Genomic DNA, 18,452 nt, shown 5'->3' on the forward strand with positions numbered 1-18,452 from the left:
CAATTAATATAAAAAAAGATCACTAATTCTGCTGATAAAAATGATTTTTTGGGGGCTTTTCTCCACATTTCTGCCACGGAAGCAGTGCCCAAAAGCCCAAAAATGGATTCCAGCTGTGAGATTCCAGGGGTTGTCCCTGTGCAGGGAATGGCCTGTGCCCTGGAGGCGCTGCCCGTGCGACTGACGGCATTACCAGACAGTATTAGACAGAGGTAGCCAGGTCTAAGCGTGCCTGGTAAGACACCAATCTGCAGGATTGTCCAGGAAATCCCAGCTCTGCCCACGGCCAGAGCTGCAAAACCACCCCAGGGAAAAGCTCAGAAATCCCCAGGGAACCTTGAACTGGTCCTGCGTGGTTGGAGGCAGGAAAATGATGGAAATTCTGAATGTTCTGCTGGGCTGGGGAAGGAATTGGAGATGCTTTAAAGGACTTACCGTGGGTGGAATTCCCCAGAGTGGCTCCCACAAAATCTGGGATGTCCCTCATCCATAAATTCCCCTTGCTGAGGCAGAGGTTTTAGGATTCAGGTCTAAAAAGCTCCTGAACCACCCCTAGAAGCTCCCAACCATCCCAAAAAGCTCCTGGAATACCCCAAAAAGCTCCTGGAATACCCCAAAAAGATCTTAGACCATCGCAAAAAGGTCCTGAACCATCCCAAAAAGCTCCTGGAATACCCCAAAAAGGTCCTGAGCCCCAAACCCCAGCGCTGGTGGTGAGGGGGATTTGAGGAAAGGAGAACTCAGTAGGAAAAGGGAGGGGATGGAAGGAACAGGGAATTTTCCAAGAAAAAGGGAATTTTCCAGGGTTTTTCCTGGTTTTTCCCCACCAGGGCAGAGGGATTTTCCTGAATCCCTTTGGACTTCCCACCGCAACGTTCCCCTGTTTTTTGTTGGGATTTCTGTCCCAGTTCCAGGTTTAGGAGGGGGATGAGCCCAATCCCAGATTTATGGGCTCGTTAAAATCCAATTCCCACAATTCCTCCCCCATTTCCTGCAGATCTCCCGCAGCAGTTACTCATTAACACCAACCCTTAATTAATCACCCCTGGCTTCCTCCTCTGCTGCTTTTCCTGGGAATTCCAACCTCCAAGGACAAACCTGGATTTAGGGCAGCTCCCCCCGAGCTCTCCACGCTGCAATCATTTTATTGGAATTATCATTTTAATTTTGAAAAGAATTTTAAAATTTATTGGAATTAAAATTTTAATTTGAATAGAATTTTAAAATTTATTGGAATTAGAATTTTAATTTTGAATAGAATTTAAAATTTATTGGAATTAGAATTTTAATTTTGAATAGAATATAAAATTTATTGGAATTCGAATTTTAATGTTGAATATTTTTAACGACAAACCCCGGATTTGGGATAGCAGCACCTCCATCATTTTTCAGTGAATATTTTGATTAAATTCCCGTTTTCCCTGGCTGAGCCCTCCCCATTCTCCCCAGATCCATCCTTACCCTCTGGAAAAGTTCCTGGCTGGAATTTGGGGCCTGCAGTGGTTTGGATCTCCCTTTAAACATCGTTACCAGACAGTGTTAGAGTAGAGGCAGAAAATCCAGCACTGTCTAGTAAGATGCCCACAGAGGACCAGCGTGTCCAGCAGCAGCTCCGGGTTCTTCAGGGCTCAGAATTCCAGGAAAAACCAAGGAATGGCTTCACTTCCTCGGGAATCGGCCGTGGGGAAGGAGGGGTGGAAATTGTGGGGGTTTGGGGGAAAAAAGAGCTTGAAAAGGGATTGAATTCAGGTTTAAAGTGGAAATAGGGGGATAAGACTGGTTTAAGGCAGGACAAACAGAGAAATGTGAGGTTAAACCTGATTTAAGAGAGATGGAAAAGAGAAACAGGAGGTTAAGCCTGGTTTAAGAGAGCTAAAAGAGAAAATGAGGTTAAATCTGACTTAATACAGGTCAGATTTTTAATTCAGGTCTAAAAGAGAAAGAGGAGGTTAAGCCTGGTTTAATTAGATCTAAAAGAATCTTTTTACAGTTCTAAAAGAAAAATGAGGTTAAGTCTAGTTTAGTACAGGTGTGAAATGGAAAAAAGGGGTTAAGACAGATCTAAATGAGAAAAAGGAGGTTAAACTTCACTTAATAAAAATCTAAAAGAGGAAGATGAGATTAAACTTAACACAGCTCTAAAAGATGAAATTGAGCCTGCTTTAACACAGATGCAAAACCATGGAGTTAAGCCTGATTTAGTACATGAAGCCAAGCCTGATTTAGTACAGAAAAGAGGAACAGGAGGTTAAGCCTGACTTCACACACAAGAACAGGGCAATGCCAAAGTTCCATTCCAGTCAAAGCTCCCTGGGGAACATTTCTGGCACAGAATTCCCACTTTTCCCTTGTTCCTTTCCCACCTGGGTATTCCCAAATTTTTGGGAATATTTTGCCATTTTTGCAGCACCTGATCAGGGATTTTTCCTGAGCCAGGTTTACCCCAAGGGCATTCCCTCCATGAAGAATTAAGATTTTCCAGCCCACACTAAACCCGCCCTGGCCTGAAACGCAAAGCTTGGATTTAATTTGAGGCCCTAAACTGGAACTCTGGGCTGGGATTAAGCTGCAGTGCCAGGTTTCTGCTGGATTCCCTCGGAGTGCAGGAAACACCATCATCATCATTACCAGGCAGTATTAGAAAGGCTGAGATCATCCAATGCTGCCCAGTAAGATGGTGAGGATATCTCAGGCTCAGGGCTCCAAAATCCGAAGTTTTTGGAGCAAAAAACCAAAATTATTTAGGAAAAAAAATCACCTGGGGATGGTTTTCTGTTGGGGTTTTGGCTTTTCTGGGGATTTTTCAATGAGAAATCTGGAAAAATCACCCCAAAATTCTGTGCTCACAGCCAGCCCTGCCTAAAAATTAAGTGGAGGCTTTCTAAAGATTAAAACCTGGCTTTGTTAGACGTGGTTTAAGAATAAAGCCCAGCTCTGTCATTTATTGATTAAGGATTAAAATAATAAAAAATAATGGAATAGAAATAATGTGATAAAAAATAAAATAAGAATAAATTTAATAGTGATAGTAATGAATAATTGACAATGAAAATAGCAGTGATAATAATAAATAAATAAAAAAACTATAATAATGATAATAATTCTAATTAAGATAGGTAGTAGTAGTAGTAGTAGTAGTAGTAGTAGTAATAATAATAATAATAAACAACCCAAATTGCAATTACAGCAAAATCATCCAATTTTCAATAACTCAGAAATATTATCCAACTGTAAAAATTCCAAGAAAATCCAAAATTCTGCTTCCCAGAACAGGACTTGGAGTTATTCCATGAATTCCCAAAAATTCCTGGAGTTCGCGCAAGGCCTTGGATCAAAAACATCCTTTAAGATATCCTGAAAATCCAACTTTTGATGGGATCTGGAGTTCAGGGTTTTGGGATGAAAAATCAACTTCCCACTTTTGTTTATTTCCAGCAAAATCCACTTTCAAATCCTCCTCTCACATCCCTCATTCCAAGCAAAGCCCATTTTCCCATTCCCAAATGGATTCGTTGGGTTGATGTTTAAAAATTGGGATTTTCAAAGGAATATTTTTTTTTAAAGTGATTTTTTGAGGGGAAAACGGTTGTTTTAATTGGGAGGTCAAACAGGAATGGGAAAAATCTGATCCGAGGGAAAAAGTGGAATTGTACAACCAGGACAGCTCAGAAAAGAAAACCACAAACCATGAAAATCAGTTCAAACCAGTAAAAAGTAGTTAAAAAACCAGTTAAAACCAGTTCAAACCCACCAAAACCAGTTAAAATCAGTAAAAACCCAGTTAAAACCAGTTCAAAACCAGTAAAATCCCAGTAAAAACCTGTTAAAAACACAGTAAGAACCCAATTCAAAACCAAGCAAAAACCCAGTTCAAACCAGTTTGAAACCAGTTAAAAATCATCCAGAAGCAAAACTGGTTAAAAACCAGTTAAAAACCACGAAAACCAGTTTAAACCCAGTTTGAACCCAGTTTAATCCCAGTTTCCCAGAACTGCATCCCAGTGTTCCACTGGGTCCTTGTCCTGTATGGAGTAAAGCCAAGCTTAAATCTGAACTTGGCGCAAACCCCACCAAAACCTCCAAAAAAACTCAAAAACCAACAAAAATTTCCCAAAAATTCAATAACAACCAAAAATCACCAAAGCCCCTGCAATAAAAACAAAAAAGCTGTCAAAAAACTCAACAAAAGCACTGAAAATCCCACAAATCCCCAGCCCCATATCCGGCAGAATTCCCAAGAATCCTCCTGGATAACAAAACCCCTCTCCCAGATTTTCACCCACATTTACAAAGGAATTCTAACCCCGAAATGGGATTTTGAAATCCAAAATGGGATTTTGAAATGGAATTATAACCCCAAAAAAATTGGGATTTTGAAATCCAAAACTGGGATTTTGAAATGGGATTCTAACCCAAAAAATGGGACTTTGAAATGGAATTGTAACCCAAAAAAACCTGGGATTTTGAAATCCAAAAATTGGGATTTTGAAATGGAATTCTATACCAAAAAAAAAAAAAGAGATTTAGAGGAAGAACCCAGGGCCTGACTTCACCCTCCAAAAATGAAATAAAACCACTTCATTTAACTTCTCCTTTCTCCCTTCGGAGCCCAACTCTCCAAAATTCAGGAGAAATCAGGAAAAGCCGATCTCGGTTGGATCCAGCACTGGATAAAGCCAAAATTGGAATATTTGGGTTTTTCCGGGCACCAAAAAGAACCCAAGAAAAGCCCGAGGTGAGAAGGAATCACCAAAACCAGCCCAAAATGGCTCCTGCAGCTCCTGCCATGAGCGGGGCCGGGATTTTCCTCCGTGTCCGCTCGATCCAAACAAAATTCCCAAATTTTCTTCTTCTGCCTGGAAAATTCCCAAGCCATCCCCTCCTTGCTCTGATCCGAGGAATTCGGGTTGGGGGAGGAGGAAAAAGGAACTTTTGGGGAAGGGGTGTTGTGGAGGGCGAGGAGAGCTCGTTAAAATGCTGGGTAATTAAAGAAGTCATTAAAACGTGGCAATGATTACTCAGAGCCAGCAGCAAACTCGGATTGGAATCCTCACTTTCACCAAAACTTCAGAAATCCTCCCTTAAATCCAAATATTCCAAAATATTCCAAATGTTGGAAGGACCCCCTTCAATTCCATGCTCAATTTGTATCAATTTTATTGGGATTTTAATTGAATTTTAATCCAATTTTCCCAATTTCCCCTTTTTTCCAAAGCCAGCAGCAAACTCAAATCATGACTTTTATTCCCAAAACTGGGAGATCCTCCCTTAAATCAAAATATTCTAAAATCCAGGAATATTGTAAGAACCCCTTTCAATTCCATGCTCGTTTCCTATAGATTTTATTGGGATTTTGATCAGATTTTCCAAATATTCTTTTTTTTTTTCCAGACCCAGCACTAAGCTTGGGTTTTGAATCCTCACTTTCAGTCCAAAACTGGGAAATCCTCCCTTAAATCCAAATATTCCAAAATCCAAAAATATTGGAAGAACCCTTTTCAATTCCACGCTCATTTTGTATGGATTTTATTGGGATTTTGATCAGATTTTCCCAATATTCCTTTTTTCTTTCAGACCCAGCAGCAAACCCGGATTTGGAATCCTCCCTCTTAGTCGAAAACGGAGAGATCCTCTCTTAAATCCAAATATTCCAAAATCCAGGAATATTGGAATAACTTCCTTCAATTCCATGCTGGTTTCCTATAGATTTTATTGGGATTTTAATGGAATTTCATCAGATTTTCCAATATTCTTTTTCTTTCAAAGCCAGCAGTAAACTCAAATAGTGACTTTGCTCCCAAAACTGGAAATCCTCCCTTAAATCCAAATATTCCAAAATCCAGGAATATTGGAAGAACCTCCTTCAACTCCATGCTCGTTCCTATGGATTTTATTGGGTTTTTTTGGGATTTTGATGGGATTTCCCAGACATTCCCTTTTCTCCCCACCTTTCCGTGACACCTGGCTGCGAGCAGCCTTCCCCCCTCGTCTCCCTCCTTCTCGCAGCCCTGGATCTGCTCGGAGCTGCCCTGACTGGTTGGACTGGTTGTAAAATGAACGTTTGGATTCATGCGCTGCCCTCCCCTCCCCCAGCGCACACAAAACCTGATCTGTCCAACAAAAACCCTCTCGAATCCACCTGGGGGGAGAAGGAGGAAGAGAAAAGAGGGCGGAATCGCGGAGAAAGTGAAGTGGGGAGAGGGAAGATCCATGGAAAAGTAGGAAAAGCCCTCCAAGAAGTTGTTCTTGCGCTCCGTAAATCCCATTTTTTTCCCTTCCCGCTCTGCCTGGATATTTTGGATCTTACCAGGACCAGCACAAAATCCAGGGAAAAGCTTCAGTGCTGGGAGCTTCTCCCACAGCCAGGTTGGCCTCCAGATGGGGAAGGAATTTTGGGAGGATGAGGAGCCAGGAGAGTTTTCCTCTTCCGCGTCCCAGAAAAGGCGACCTTGGATTTTGCGGAGAAATCGGCACCGGAGCGAACGGTGGCAAAGCCACAGCCAGACCTGGAAAAACAACACCTCTACACCTCGTTAGGCTGCTGAAACCGAGCTTAAAAAAACAAAACCCAGCTTAAAAGGGGCAAAAAAGCAAGCCGGGAAGGGCCAGGCCGAGCGCGGCGGCTCGGAGGAGCTGCGTGTTGGAGCTGGAATTGAGGAGGATGGTTGGGGAGCGAGGCCAAGGCTCGTCTTACATGGAGCCCTCACCCCTCCCTGCGCAGGTGCACGCCCGGCCCAGCCAATCCCGCGGCCCCGTGGCCAACAGGTGTGTCCTGGCCTTGGGGAGCGGCCGCGGAGCCGCTGGGGCTGGGCCCGGCCTAACAAAGGCTGGGTTATTCCTGGAGCTCTGGGGGGGTGGTGTGTGCTGGAAGGGACGTTGGAGATCCAGGGTCACACCGGGATGTGGGCAGAGACCTTCCATGATCCCACAAGCTGGACTTGGACGCTTCCAGATTCTCAGGCCGAGGCCTCGCTGCCCTCACAGGAACAATTCTCTCCCAGTTTCCCATTTAGTTCTGCCCTCATTCCACACAAAGCTGAGGATTATCCTCCTGGAAGGGACGTTGGAGATCCAGGGTCATCCCAGGCTATGGGCAGGGACCTTCCATGATCCTGGAGTGCTCCAAGCTGGCCTTGGCCACTTCCAGGAACGGATTCTCAGGCTGAGGCCTCGCTGCCCTCAATTTCCTCCCTATTTCCTACCTAAACCTGCCCTCATTCCACACAAAGCTGTGCCCTGGAAGGGATGTTGAAGATTCAGGGTCACACCAGGCTGTGGGCAGGGACATTCCACCATCCCAGGGTGCCCCAAGCTGGCCTTGGACACTTGCAGGGATGGGGCAGCCATGGTGCCTCAGGCCAAGGCCTCACTGCCCTCAATTTCCTCCCAATTTCCCACCTAAACCTGCCCTCATTCCACACCAAACCATTCCCACTGCCTTATTCCTTATACCAAATCCCTCTCTGGAGCCCCTTTAGGCCCTGAAGGGCTCTGAGCTCTCCCCATTTAAAATAAAAACATTAAAAATAGGAGCATTTAAAAGAAAAACATTTTAAACAAAAGCATTTAAAAGAAAAGAATTGTTAAAAATGAGGAGTATGGCCTTCTAAATATCCTTTAAAAATGGGGAATCATCCCCTTTCAAGGACGGTGTCGGAGAATTCCCCTCGGTGCCCTGAAAATCAAACAAAAACACCAAATGTTTTCTCCTTGTTATGAAGGCAGCAGGCTCGGGTTTCTCAGTGAAGCTGCACTCCTGACTCCAATTACCCCCTTAATTGGCCCCAAATCCCCACGGAGCCAAGTTCTGCTCCCCAGATGCCTTGGGAAGCTCGGGGTGGGTGGGAGGGGTTTGAGCAGCCCCAGCTGAGCTCCTGAGCTGCTCCTTCCCCAGCTCCACTTCCCAACACAAACCCGGAACGGGTTGGGTGTGTGGGACTGGGGAATGGGGCCTGGAATCTGTGGGGTTGGGTTTGGGCTGGGGCCTGCCTGGGGCCCTTGGGTGCCATGGGCAGGACATTGCCACAGAACGCTCCCATTTGGTGATAATCCTAAATATTGCCTACTCGATAAATCCCAGATAACAACCCCACAGAGCATTCCCATTGGAGGATAATCCTAAATATTCCCTACCCCATCAATCCCAGATAACATTCCCACAGAACATTCCCATTGGAGGATAATCCTAAATATTCCCTACCCCATCAATCCTGGAGAATGTTCCCATTTGTTGATAATCCTAAATATTGTCTATCCCATCAATCCTGAAGAACATCCCCACAGAACATTCCCATCGGACAATAATCCTAAATATTCCCTACCCCATCAACCCTGGAAAACATCCCCACAGAAAGTTCCCACAGAACATTCCCATTGGAGGATAATCCTAAATATTCTCTACCCCATCAACCCTGGAGGACACTGGGAAAAAAAAACACAAAAGCTTTGAAAGAACCTTAAAATCATTTAAAACACAAACCTTAAAATCTTTTAAAGAAACCTCAAAAGCTTTGGAAAAAACCTTAAAATCGTTGGGGAAAATAACCCTCAAAAGCTTGGGGAAAAACCTCAAAATCTTTGAAACAACCCTAAATACTCCATATATTTTCAGTTTCAGCCCTGGTCGCTCACTGCGGGCCCTCAGCTGTGTTTGCACAGGGCACAAGTGAAAGGGGAGATGGATCCCAAACCTGGGGAAGCATGGAGGGCTCCCAGGAGGGAATCAGGGTCCCATTAATCAGCCCCAGGGGATTTGTACCCTGTTCCAACCAAAGCAAACATGGGGAAATCAGAGCCCTTAAGCTGAGCTTAATTCCTGTTCTGAATGAAACCCAGATCAGACAAATAATGATTGCTCAGGGCCTTTTATCCAGCTTTTAAATCAGCTTGGGCTCAGCACAGGATTTGGAGAATCCAGCTTCAAAACCGTCCATAAGACCTCAGACTCAGTTTTAAAACCATTCCTTGAGACCTCAGACTCAGAATTTTGAGAATCCAATTTAAAAACCCTTCCTTGAATTCTTGGGCTCAGAACTTTGAGAAGCCAGCTTAAAAATCCTTGAGATCAACCAACACAGAATTTTGAGAATCCAGTTTAAAAACCTTCCTTGGGACCTTGGGCTCAGAATTTTGAGAATCAAGCTTAAAACCCCTTGGGATCAAGCACACAGAATTTTGAGAATCTGATTTCAAAACCTTCCTTGGGCTCAGAATTTTGAGAATCCAGTTTAAAAACCCTTGGATTCAGCACAGAATTTTGATAAATGGGTTTAGAACTGTCCTCGGCACCCTGGGCTGAGCAGAGAACGGCTGAAAGCTCCCCATCTCCTCCTTCCCAGGAATTCCAGCCGTTCCTGCCCTTTCCTCCTGCCACTCCTCCCTGCCTGATCGCTGATCCCGGCAGGACAAAGGGGACTGAAAAGAAAGAGGAAAAAAGGATGAAAGAAAAAAATTAAAAGGAACAAAGGCTTTCATCTGCAGAGCAGGAAGATTTCACATCTAAAGCCTGGGGCTGCCAAGAGCCAGGCTGAGCCTAGGGATTGGTTTTCCAGATTGGTTTTCAGCCCATCCCGGGGGTTTTGGGCCATCCTTTCCCTGCTTTTGTTTGTCCTGGAGCAGCTGAGGGGAGCAAAAATCCAAATTTAATCCCAGATTGGTTTTCAGCCCATCCTTTCCCTGCCTTTGTTTCCTTCGGGAGCAATTGAGTGGAGCAAAAAACCCAATTTAATCCCAGATTTGTTTTCAGGCCATCCTGGATTTTCCAGGCCATCCTTTCCCTGCCTTTGTTTCCTCCTGGAGCAGCTGAGTGGAGCAGAAATCCAAATTAAATCTCAGGGCCTCTCATGGTTTCTCTGGGAAATCCATCCCAAGGAAGGATTTTTCCCGAATTTCTGATCCCAGGGAAGAATTTCTCCCAAATTTCTGACCCAAAGAGTCACAAGGGCAGGGACAGCCATGGTTCCTCTGGACTCCCATCCCAGGGCAGGATTTATCCTGAATTTCTGATCCCAGCCATGGTTCCTCTGGACTCCCATCCCAGGGCAGGATTTATCCTGAATTTCTGATCCCAGCCATGGTTCCTCTGGACTCCCATCCCAGGGCAGGATTTATTCTGAATTTCTGATCCCAGCCATGGTTCCTCTGGACTCCCATCCCAGGGCAGGATTTCTCCCCCAGCCCTGCCCCTGTCCTCGCGTGCCAGATCCCGGGGCCGGGCCGGCGGCGGGCGCGGTGCCCGAGGAGCAGGAAGCGCAGCGGGCACTCAGGTGTGCCAGGTGTGCCAGCTCTGAGTCACCTGCACAGGGAGAGCTCCCGGCACCTGCCCTGCCCCCCCGGCGTGCCCCGACAGCTCCGGCCCTTCCTACCCCTACCCCGCACCCAGCACGGCTGAAACCCCACGGCCCCACAGCCAAAATCCCAAATACCCCCTGGGATACCCCAAATCGGGCAGGAAATGGTTAAAAATTCAATTTCTTGCAGCCCAATTGCACAGGTTCTGGATTAAATAAAAAAGAAAGTATAATTCATACTGAGCATTTTTCTCTCACAAAGGGTGAAAAATCCACAACCCCACAGCCAAAATCCCCAATGTCCCCTGGAAAACCCTGAATCAGGAAGGAAATGGTTAAAAATTCAATTTCTTGCAGGCCAGTGTGGGTGGTTCTGGATTAAGACAATAAAAGGAACATAAAATTCACAGCAAGCACCTTCCCTTCCTCTCCCAAGGGCAAAAAAGCCACGATCCCACAGTGAAATCATCCCAAATCCAACCCCAAACCCTGTGGAAAACCCCAAAAGAGGCTGGAAACGGTTAAAAACTCGACTTTCCCCAGCGATTGCAGCTGGAGTCAATAAAAGGAAGATAAAGGGGCCGGGAGCTCTTTGTTGGGGTCAGGCCTCGCCTTGGGGTCGCTCTTCCCAACGGGAATTCTGCGGGAACGGCCCCAAAGCCCCAACAACGGGGTGGGGCTGCACTCGGCTTGGGTTACAGCAGGTGCAGGGCAGGTGCAGAACGGGGACAAATCCCCAAAAAAAGGGAAAATTGGATTAGTGGGTGGGGACAGGTATGGGTTTAGTCCTTCAATTGGGATTTTAGTCATAAAATCATTGTTTTTAATCCTAAAATCATCATTTTAGACATAAAATCACGTGGTAGTTTTGATCCTAAAATCATCATCATTTTAATCCCAAATCCATCATTTTAATCCTAAAGCTATGGGATGGTGTTAATCCTAAAATCATCCTTTTAAAACCACGGGATGGTTTTGATCCTAAAACTGTAATTTGAATCCTGAAATCGTAATTTTTAGTCATAAACCCATAATTTTAATAATAAAATAATGGGGGAGTTTTGATCCTAATGTCATCATTTTAATCATAAACCCATCATTTTAATCCTAAAGCCAATCACCCTTTAATCCTAAAATCATCCTTCTAATCCCAATTCCTTCCCAGTCCCGGAGGTTTTAAACTGGGAATTCTCAGGGATATTTTTGGGGCAGGAGCGAAAAATTCCCAAGAGTTTTTCCAGGGAGTTTGATCTGAATTTGCCTTTAACAAAACCCCCAAAATCTGGGATGAATTCTCCTTCCTTATCAATCCCTCCCCAGTGGCACAGATCCCATAAATCTGCTGGAACAGGGAATTTTCCTGAGGGATTAAGGTCCTTCCCCTGCATTTCCATCCCTATTTAAATATGGGATTAAAGGGGATCAGAGCCACCTGCCTGGAAACAAATATGGGAATGATCCATGCAAATCCCAAGGGATGGGATTTGGGATTGCAGGGAAAAGAGGGGCCTGGGCCACATCTCACCCCATTAAATTCAGAATTGATGCAAATTCCCAGATTTCCTGGGGGCAGCCAATTCCAGCTGCAGCTCCGAGCTCTGGGTTGGGGTTTTTTGGGATTTTTATCCTGATTTATCCCTGAGTCCTCCTGGATTTGGGTGGGAAAGGCTCAACCCCCAAATTTATCCCTGAATTCTCTCAGATTTGGGGTGGGAAAGGCTCAAACCCCAATTTATCTCTGAATTATCTCAGAATTGGGATGGGAAAGGCTCAAACCCCAATTTACCCCTGAATCCTCTCAGACCCAGGATGGGAAAGGCTGAAACCCCAATTTCCCCCAAAACCTCCTGGATTTGGGGTGGCACAGCCCCATTCCAGGCGGGGCCCTTTGCAGGAGGAAGTATCAGGTGACAATCTGGTGACATTTTGGTGACTCAGCTGTTAAAAAAAACCGCCCAAAAACAACACAAGGGAGGTCACGGCCCCGGAAAACGTCCCCAGAATCCCTTTTTGGGGTTAGGGACTGGTGGGCAGGATGTCCCCGCAGCGGTCGGTAACTGAGGGGCCGCGGGCGGTGCTGTCCCCTCCCCGGACAGCGATGTCCCCTCCCGGTGGCGCTGGCACTCCTGAAACCCGGGTTATCGGGGCGGGGCGGGAGTGCCAGGGCGGTGGCACCGGGGTGACACCGGGGTGACACCGGCCAGCAGCCCTGCAGAGAGAGACACGGCTCTGACACTGCTGGGACACCGCGGTGACACTGATGTGACACCGATGTGACACCAGGGTGACACTGACCAGCAGGTCCCCAGGCTGTGACATCACTATGACGCTGATATGACGTCATCGCGACATTGATGTGACATCATTGTGGCACTGCTGTGACACTGTGACATCGTTACGATGTCACTGTGACACCCACCAGAACTCCACAGCACTTTTCATTCCCCTCTTTTTTAAAAATCTCTTTTTCCTTAAACGCCTCAAGGATTTATCCCATTGTTTTCCCTGGATTGCTTGAAAATGCCAAATAAAAATCTGGGAATTTGAAGGATCGGGAAAAAGGAAAAACACAGGGAAAGGAAGGGAAAACTGCCCAGAATTCCAGACGGATTTCCCAATTTCTTCATTCTTTTACCCTTAAAACCCCTCAAGGATTTACCCCATTATTTTCCCTGGATGTTTTGAATATCCCAAATAAATTTCCCTGAGCTCGTTTCACTTGCAAAGGAAATCAGGGAAGCTTTAAATCCCAGCAGGAAGATGGAATTCCAGGCAAAATTATTCAAATCCACATTTTTCCCTGCCAAAATGCTCATCCCTGGCACCTGCCACACTTTCTTTTTGCCACGTGCTGCCCTAATTAATATTTAATTATGCAAAATCTGATGTTAATTAGGAGAGCCGATGATTGCTTCTGCTGCTTCCCAAAGGTGAGTTCAAAAATCCCAGGAAAAGGAAGAAAATGTGGAAATAAAATGGAATTTCTCTGCACTGGGAGTTTTAAGGCAGATGAAATTCATTATTAAATTTCAAATAATGGAATTAGGGTGGGGTTTGGGAATTATTTCTTCTTCCATCCTTTCAAACTCTATCCTGTGCCAGGAATTACCAGGAATTTCCAGGAAGGATTTGGAATGATCAGGAATTACCAGGAATTCTCATCCCAGGCCCCAAAACCACTCCCAAATTTTCTCTTCCATCCTTTTAAATTCCTGTGGCAGGAATTTCCAAGAAGAATCAGGAATTCCCAGGAATGATCAGGAATTCTCACCCCACAGCTCCTGACCTGGCACAAGGCTTTGGGATGGATCCCAAAACCCCCCAACCCTCCAGCCCCATCCCAAAAAAGCATTCCCAGAAAAGCCTGGGAAGCAGGTGCTGCCCAACCCCAGCAGCGTTTAAAAGAAAAAAATTGGGAATTTTCAGCTCCCATCAGTCTGAACAGGGACCCAACCCCAAAAAAAGGGGAAAAGGCCAGGTCCCAAAAACTGGGAGGGATTTTTGGCTCCTTCCCCATCCCGAAATTCCAGAAATTCAGGAGTTAACTCCGTGCCTGCACCTTTTATTTGCCTTGGATTTGCCCCAAGTTTGAGTCACTGAGTTCAAACAAAGGAAAAAAAAAAAACCAACAAAAAACCCCAACCCTTTGTGTTTCATATCCCAAATATCCCTGGGAAAGGAGAATTTGGGGAATAACGAGGGCACATCTTTGTTTTATCCCAAAAAACCCCCTCAGGACGTGTTCAGAGCATTAAATAATCCAAATTTTCAGGGGCTGGAATTAATAAATGATGACAAAATTCTGGATTTTCAGCAGCTCCATGGAAGTGCTGGAGGTGGGAGCCGGTTTTTTATAGGATCAGGCTCCCAAAGGAACGTCAGGAATGTGGGGTGGAAACAGTGCAGAAAAATAGAGAAAAATCTGGATTTTTTTTTTCCTCTGAAAAAGAGCAGAAAAATACGGATTTTTTTTTCTTTTCCCCATGAAATAGAGCAGAAAACCAGAGAAAAATCTGGATTTTTTTTGCTCTTCTCCCCCTAAAACAGGGCAGAAAAATAGAGAAAAACTTGGATTTTCCCCCTGGAAGCAAGCAGAAAAATAGAAAAAAATCGGATTTCCCCCCCTTTTTTCCTCTGAAAGAGACCGGAAAACCAGAGAAAAATGCGGATTTTTTTTTTTTTCTCTTTCCCTCCTAAAACAGAGTAGAGAATCGAGAAAAATCTGGATTTTCCCCCCTACAACAGAGCAGAAAAATAGAGAAAAGCCCGTATTTTCCTTCCTGAAAGAGAGCGGAAAAACAGAGAAAAACACGGATTTTTTTTTTTCTCTCTTTTCCTCTTGAAAAAGAGCAGAAAATAAGGACTTTTCCCTCTGAAACAGTGCAGAAAACCAGAGAAAAATCCGGATTTTTTTGCCCTTTCCCCCCTGAAACAGCAGGAAAGCGATAAAAGCGCGGGCTTCCCCTTCCCCTCAGGGATCCCATGGAAACCGGGCCCGGCTCCGGAGCCCGCGGCCTTTTCCGGCTCCCTCAGGAGCTCCGGGAGCGGCCCCGGCGCTTGGGCTTGGGCTGAGGGGAAAAAAAACCCCAAAGAGCCTTGAAACCTGCAGGGTTTTATCTTTATTTATCCTGCAGAGCCCAAAGAAACCCGGCTGGCCTGGGGAATAACCGGGACAGCCTTGGGGCTGCACCCCGGCTGCGAATTCAGGGGTCCAGGGGGATCTGAGGGATTTTTGAAAGGATTTGAGGGAACCTCTGGATTACCTGAGGGACTTTTTTAGGATTTTAAGAATTTTTGGAGGATTTAAGGGAGCCTCTGGATGATTTGAGGAATTTTAGGGAATATCTGGATGATTTCAGGGATTTTTTAAAAGTATTTTAGGGATCTTTGGAGGATTTTAGTGATTTTTGGAGGATTGTAGGGATTTTTAGATGACTTTAAGGATTTTTAAAATTATTTTAAGGATTTTTAGAGGATTTTAGTAATCTTTGGATGATTTTAGGGACCTCTGGATTGCTTTAGGAACCTCTGGAGGATTTTAAGGAACCTCTGGATAATTTTAGGAACCTTTGGATGAATTTAGGGATATTCAATGGTGCCAGACCTTACAATAATAATTATTATTATTTTTCATCCCTGGGCTTTCAGCCCTTTCAGCAAATCCCCAAAATCCAAAATTTCAATAAAATTCCCTCTCTCCAGCCACATTTTAAGAAAGATTCCCACTTTTTTTTGGCTCTACAGGAAGAGCAGGGGTTTGAGATTGTTCCAGGTTCCCACCAAGGTGGAAATCCCTGATTTTCCACCAGCTCCGGGATCCCTCAGAGTACTAAAATCCAGGAATATTCCAACATTCCAAGTTCCCTACAAACCACCCAAGATGTGATCCCAGACAACACCAACCACAACACATCCCCGGGATTCCAGAAAATTGGGAAATAAATGATATATCCTTATATTTTCCAATGGGAATTTCCTCTCAAACAGCTGCATCCATGGCTGGGAATTTCTAGGAATCACCAGAAAACTGGGAAATACATCTTTTAACCATTTTGTCCCTCAAGAAGTTTCCCTGTTACAATTCACCCCAAGCACCTCAAAATCCAGGATTTTTCACCCATTTTGCTCCTGAATGCCCTAAAAAAAAAATCCCGATCCAAGAATCCCTCAGGAAAAAAAAATAAAAATATCCTTCCTTAGGAGAGGATAAAGTCCAACACTTACTTGTGGCGCCCAGATTTCTTTGTCCTTGAAACTCCAACAAAACCCAGGAGAAGCGGCCAAATCCTGATCCCAAAAGGGAAAAAAGGAGGGAAAACGAGGTGGGAATGGGAGCTGCCGATGGAATTTGGGATTTCTTCCTGCTCTGTTATCTCCAGGGAACGCTGGTGGAAATCTTTGCCTGGTACAGTCGGAGCCTCTGCTTCACAGGCCAGGAATTTTTACTTTGAATAATTTTTAACTTCGGCTCCCAGCAAGGAAAATGCTCCAAGGCTCTGCTTGGTTGGGTTTGTTATTTATTTCATGGGAGAGGATTTTTTATTGAGCGGGAAAATGGGGGAAGTTCTCCTTTTTTCCCCATCGTTTCCCAGCTTCCAGGGGTGGAAGGGATGAGGGGAAAGGATTGGAACAATTTTCCTGGAAAAATGAGGAGATAACAGAGCTGGGAGAGAGGATCTTCAGGCACTTTAATCCTCTGAGCTCTGTTTGTTTTCTGCTTTGTTTTAAAATATAAATCATTTTCCTGGCCTGTGGCTGAAGCAGCGCAATCTCCTCAGAGGTGCTGAAGCAAAAGTAATTCACAGTTGTGATACTGAAATTGGTAAAAACACCGATTTATTGTTATTTTTATTCTTTTTACCTTTTTGAGGGTTGAAATTCAGACACGTTCCCCTCACAAACTGGGAGAAATCACCTTAAAACACAAAGGAAATAGAAAAAAATCAGGCCAACAAAAACACCCAAATCTCCTCAGAAGGGCTGAGACAAAACTCATTAATAAATGTGATAATTGAAATTAGTAAAAACAACAACTTACTGTTATTTTTAGCTCTCTGAGGGTTGAAATTCAGACATATTCCCCTCACAAACTGGGAGAACTCACCTTAAAACAAAAAGGAAGTTCTAAAAACTCAAGACCAAGAAAAAGGGCCAAAATCGCCTCAGAGGTGCTGAAATGAAACTAATCAACAATTCCGATCACTGAAATTGTTAAAAGCTACAATTTATTGCTATTTCCACTATTTTTATCTCTTTGAGGGTTGAAATTCAGGCACATTCCCCACATAAACTGGGAGAATTCACCTTAAAACACAAGTGAAAAAAGCCAAATCGCCTCAGAAGCGCTGAAAGGAAACGAATTAAACAATTATGATCACTGAAATTGGTAAAAACACGAATTTATTGTTATTTTTGTACTTTTTACCTCTTTGAGGGTTGAAATTCAGGCACATTCCCCTCACAAATGGGGAGAATAAAACACAAAGGAAATTTTAAAAACTCCAGGTCAAGGAAATGGCCCAAATTCCCTCAAAAGGGCTGAAACAAAACTAATTAACAAATATGACCATTGAAATTGGAAAAAAAAAATTACTGTTATTTTTAATATTTTTACCTCTCTGAGGTTTGAAATTCAGGCACATTCCCCTCACAAATTGGGAGAATTCACTTTAAAGCACAAAGGAAATTTAAAAAATTCCAGGCCAAGGAAAAAGGCCCAAATCCCCTCAGCTCCCTGAGGAAGTCAAAAAGAAGTTGAAAAATTTGTATTGGCCCAAAACTGTACCCAGACACCTCAAAAAAAACAACTTTTAAACCAACAGAAGTGGAAATAACTCAGTGTAAAAGGAATTTTTCCAGTATTTTCCCGCATGGCAACAGGAAAATGAGGAAGGACCTGGAACAAAGCTCAGCAGGAAAATTGAACTGGGTGATTTTTGTGGGGATTTTCCAGGATTCTGTGAGGAATTCCATGAAAAAATTGGATTTCTAAGGGATGTTTTCCTCCAGGGTGAGGAACTCTCAGCAAATCCCCCCAAAAATTAAAATATCCCATCCAAAACTTGAAGAATTTGTGCCCCATCCCCGTTTTTTACCCTCACGCTCTCTCCCAGATAAGAAATTGATTTATTTTGTTTATTCCTACCCAAATCCCAGTAGAAAAACTCCTTTTTTTTTTTTTTTTGCTGGCAGTGCCAGCTGAGCCCCACCACAAATATCCTGGTGTTTTTATGGTGTTTGTCCTTGTTAAAGTCAAATTTAGCCCTTTTTTTTTTCCTCTCAGCACCTGCCCTTTTCCACTCTGGGAGCTGCTGAGCACCTGCACAATTAAAGCTTCATTAAACCCAACTTTTTTAATTGCCTCTGGGTCGTTGGAGCAGGAAAAACAGCTGGAAAAAAGCCTTGGACATGGTGAGGAAGCAGCAAAAATTCCTTGTTTTCCTGTCAGTTTTACTGTTTTGTTATTTTTATTTTACATACTCGCCATGGTGAATGTGGAATTCACCAAATTGGAAGTGTCCATCCTCAATAGTGAACTGGAAATAGAGAATAAGTAAGGCTATTCCAGAAAAAAAGGGAAGACTAATAATGATAAATAAGGATTAATAATAAATAAATAAAATTCAATAACAATAGTAGTAATAATAATAGTAATAATAATCA

Source organism: Ammospiza nelsoni, chromosome 22 (assembly GCF_027579445.1).
Source record: "Ammospiza nelsoni isolate bAmmNel1 chromosome 22, bAmmNel1.pri, whole genome shotgun sequence".
NCBI lineage: Eukaryota > Metazoa > Chordata > Aves > Passeriformes > Passerellidae > Ammospiza > Ammospiza nelsoni.